At 41.2% G+C, this 4,835-nt stretch overlaps 1 pseudogene; it reads left to right on the top strand.

Annotated features, from left to right (window-relative positions):
- Window positions 1–278: 278 nt before the first annotated feature.
- Window positions 279–993, top strand: LOC103270530 (annotated as a pseudogene).
- The last annotated feature ends 3,842 nt before the right edge of the window (window positions 994–4,835 follow it).

The following is a 4,835-nucleotide window of genomic DNA, read 5'->3' as shown; positions in this document are numbered from 1 at the left end:
CTCTGCCCCCATCACTAAGGGAGCACTAGCCCTCTTCTCCCCTTGGCTGGTTGATGACAGAGATTTTTACTCAACTGGCAGTACCTCTGCGACATGTGTCCTTCCATACAGGAGCACCCTTTTCTTCAAGCATGCCAATATTTTCACCAGAATCAAGACACCTAGATTTGAGAGCTCATTCTTAAACTGACCACTTAAAAACTCTGTTCTCTCATCCAAAAAAGAGATATCCAGGGATGTTTTAAGAAGTTAATGTAGCTCACTGCCTTGCCAGCCAAATGGCAGACAGTTTTTCGCTTACTGATGTGTTAACTGGGTCTGGAAACCCAATCCCTCAAGGATGGCCTGGTCAGTGGGGGAACCAGCCTGCTGGGGCAGGGGGCTACCCAGGGGCCCATCCTCATCCCGGAGTCCAGCCTGGGACAGGCTCCTCTGGGGCTCTACCCTGGCCCAATAGCACTGGGAGCTTATCTCAGACCACCTGCACCCGGAGCCTACCAGGGGCAGCCTGGCAGGCCTGGGGCCTACTCGCTGCCTGCACAGTCAAGTGCTCCCGGAGCCTACCCTGCTGCCAGCCCCTTTGGTGTTCCTGCTGGGCCACTGACCTATGAGCTGCCTTTGCCCACAGGAGTCATGCCTCACATGCTGATCACCTTCCTGGGCATGGTGAAGCCCAATGCAAACCGAATTGCCTTAGATTTCAAGAAGGGGAATGATGTTGCCTTCCACTTTAACCCACGCTTCAAGGAGGATAACCAGAGAGTCATTGTTTGCAATACCAAGGTGCATGATACCTGGGGAAGGGAAGAAAGACAATTCCCATTTGAGAGTGGCAAACCATTCAAGATACAAGTTCTGGTTGAGTCTGACCACTTCAAGGTTACAGTCAATGATGCTCACTTGTAGTACAATCATCGGATGAAAAATCTCAGTGAAATCAGCAAACTTGGAATTTCTGGTGACATTGACCTCACCAGTGCTTCCACACTATGATATAATCTGAAAGGCCAGATACTTTTGTTTAAGATTAAAATTGTACCTGAATCTTATACATGTTAAAGCTACATATTCATCATGAATGAAAAATTTTACATTTATTCATCAATATCCTTCTTGTAAGTCATCCATTTAATAAATATTCTTATGCTAAGAAAAAAAAGAAGTTAATTATGTGAAACTGCTTTATAAAATATAAAATGATTTCGAAATTTAGGGTAGTTTTCTCTCTTGTCATTGCTCCATTTATGCATTTCATTAACATTCATTCCTGAGATCTACTTCTTCAAAACTACATGAGTTAATCAGCTTTTCTTTGGAAGGCTAGGTCTCAAGGGGATGTTCACTCATTCATTGTGAAGGCACCAGCGATGAATCTCAGACTTTGGCACGAATTCCAACATAGAGCACATATGGGAGATGATGTGAGGAAATGATTATTACTGCTCCTTTTTACTGTTAGTTGAAAGTTATTCTGCTCTTTAAACCAAGTTGGCTTTTTAATTTGAGCTTAGAAACAGTTTTTTTTTTATCTGCAAGTGATTCATTATAACCACTATCAGGGCAATGAAGCAGACTTTCAGTTTCTACAAATGTCCTCTGGTCAAGAATTTCTTACCTTATCGATTTGAAAGAATGGATAAGGGACAAGAGTGGCCTGAGACGACTGAAGTCCAAAGGAATACTGGAAGGACAGAGCCTTAAGAAAGTTGTATAGAGAAAGGAAAGACAGATACAAGTTAAAACCACAGCTCTGCCACTTGTTTATAAGTTTATATGTCGCCGGGCTCGGTGGCTCAGCCTGTAATCCCGCGCCTTTGGGAGGCTGAGGTGAGCGAATTGCTTAAGCCCGCGGGTCTGAGACCTGCCAGGGCAACTTGGTGAGACCTCATCTCTACAATAAATCAAAATGAGCTGGGCATGGTAGCACACACCTGTAGTTCCAGCTACTTGGAAGGCTGAGGCAGAAGGATTGCCAGAGCCCAGCAGGTCGAGGCTGCGGTGGCCAGGAGCGGCCACTGCACTCCAGTCTGGGTGACAGAGTGAGACTCCAACTCAAAAAAAAAAAAAAAAGTTTATAAGTCTCTGAACTTCTCCCAATTTAAATTAGAGTTAGTATTCTATAATGTACATTTAACTACCAGCATTAAAAACTTCTTGTTTTAGAGAAATTTTCTGTTGTGTGAATATTGAGGTACAGTGAGGCTTTGTTTCCACTATGGAATCTTAAAAGGCCACTGGCAGCCAGGATACAAGACCCATGATGGCCAACTTAGTTTGCTCATCCAAAGCTTTGAATCTTGAGTGATTCAAACTCTGTGACTTAACTGTATTGTCCCTGTGGCATGATTTTGGTGGTTTCTGCTGCGTGGCTCCCCATGGTTCTCCCAGTCCTGTAGCCTTCCCGTGGATTTCATGAGCTGTCCAATGCCCTTCCAATTATTCTATTTGTTTATTTATTTGTGAATTATAGTTGTATATAGTTATGGGATACACAGTGATGCTATAATAATCTATATAATGTGGAAGGATTGAATCAAGCTCCTTAATATATTCACAACCTCAAATATTTATCATGTATTCATCCTGTTAAACTGAAACTTTGTGTCCTTTCACCAACATCTCCTCATACCCCATTCCCGGACCCCGGCAACCACCATTCTACTCTCTGCTTCCATGAGCTCAGGCTTTTTAGATTCCAAGTGTAAGTGAGAATGTGCGGAATTTGTCTTTCTATGCCTGGCTTATTTCACTTAGTGTTATAGCCTCCAGATTCATCCATATTGTCACAAATAACAGGATTTTCTTTTTAAAGTCCAAATCATAGACCACTGTGTATATACATCGTATTTTCTTTATCCGTTCATATGTTGATGGACACCTACGTTGTTTCTGTATCTCAGCTATTGTGAAGGTTGCTGTAATAAATATGAGTGTACAAATATCTCTTAGACATACTGGTTTCAAATCCTTTGACTTTGAAGTGGGTTTATTAGATCACATGGTAGTAACCCAACTATTAATTTTCTGATCAAGGTAGCCAGAATTGGGTTTTGTTGTTGTTGCTGTTTATTTGTCACTGACAACCTAGAACCCTATACAGACAAATATTATTCCCTTTTTATAGATAAAAACATTTGGAACTCAGTATTCAAGTAATCGGTTAGAGAAAAATGAGCTCTCAAATCTAGGTGTCCTGTGTCCAAAATCCATCATTCAATGGATATCTATTGCATACTGACTATGTGCAAACATTTGCCAGGAGGGCCAGGAAGATGATGGCAAGGATGTGAAACTGGTGCAGGGCTGTGCAAAGTGTGGTCTTTGTCCTGCTGGGATCAAGGCACTTGTACATGTAGGTTCTGGGGTTCAAATTACAGAATCAAAATTTCTGGTGTTGAAAGAGGGAAGCTGCATGGTAAATATCTCCCCAGGTGATTATGATACATGCTAAAGTTTGAGAACTATTCCTAACATGATGACACCAGTCATAATTAGTATGAAATGTGGTATGGGTATGTATATACATAAAAAGTAACAGTAATAATGGTAACAGTACCATATTATAGTGTATGAAGTAAATAATATGAGACACGTAGTATTTCTTATGAATAAAATTTAAATGGCATAAAAAAAGCCCTCTCTGGTCATAAAACAAAGAACTTCCGGCCTTGTGTTGGGGCCTGGCAAGAACTACACATGTGCCAAGGTCATCTGGATTTATAATGCTATTATAATCCTGCTTACAGAATCAGTATGTGCATCTTTACAGGAGAGGGAATAGTTTATGGGCTACTGCCAACCCAACAGACTTTATCTTGACTGTTCAGTTTTAAATATTGTTGTAGAGGCCAGGCTCGGTGGCTCAGCCTGTAATCCCAGCATTTTGGGAGGCTGAGGTGAGTGGATTGCCTGAGCCCGCGAGTTCGAGACTCGCCCGGGCAACTTGACAAGACTTCATCTCTACAATAAAAAAAAAAAAAAAAATTTAGCTGGGCATGGTAGCGTGCACCTGTAGTTCCAGCTATTTGGAAGGCTGAGGTGGAAGGATCACCGGAGCCCAGTAGGTCGAGGCTGTAGTGGCCGGGAGCGGCCACTGCACTCCAGTATGAGTGACAGAGTGAGACTCCAACTCAAAAAAATAATAATAATAAAATAAATAAATATGGGTGTAGAAAAGGAAAATATTGCATTGTGATGTGTTTATGGAAAACTTGTTCTTCAGGCCTTTTCCAGGTACGTTTATGATCAATATTTTTATACCATGTTTTGCTTTACTGAATTATTAAGCCATGTGCAATTCTGTTCAAAATAATTTATTTAAAAAAATAAATCATCCTTACATTGGTTGAAATTATTGAAGAGTTCAAACTTCCCCTAAACGGCCTCTGTGAATCCCCCACTGCCGTCAGCTTCTTTGAAGTAGGATGGTGACTTAAATAGCACTTTCGGCCTTGGTTTACACATTGCTCTGCTGGAAGAGGAGTACTGTTTTACTTTAGGCTGCTTTTTCCTGCTGTGGAAACATTTCTAACGGCAGAAGAGATATTCTCTAAAATGACATTTCTGACATGTGTGGTAGGTGGTTAGCAATGTATATATAAATTCGGGACGTGATTCTCTTCTGAATTAAAAATATCCTTTCCTGGAGCCACTCATCACAAGGTCTCTGACTATTTTGGAACTCCCCTGAAAGCTCTGAGAGGCTGTGATAATACATTAATAAAAATCAGTCTTCTATAGACTTCAATCATTAACAGATATTTATAACACATTTACATGGGTCGTGTACTTTTGGTATATGGAAGATGTGAGTGTGCGGAGTGTACATTCAGGTG

This window comes from Carlito syrichta, unplaced genomic scaffold (genome assembly GCF_000164805.1).
Source record: "Carlito syrichta isolate Samal-C Ts95f unplaced genomic scaffold, Tarsius_syrichta-2.0.1 Scaffold309855, whole genome shotgun sequence".
NCBI classification, from domain to species: domain Eukaryota; kingdom Metazoa; phylum Chordata; class Mammalia; order Primates; family Tarsiidae; genus Carlito; species Carlito syrichta.
This window is presented reverse-complemented; position numbering and strand designations above follow the sequence as displayed.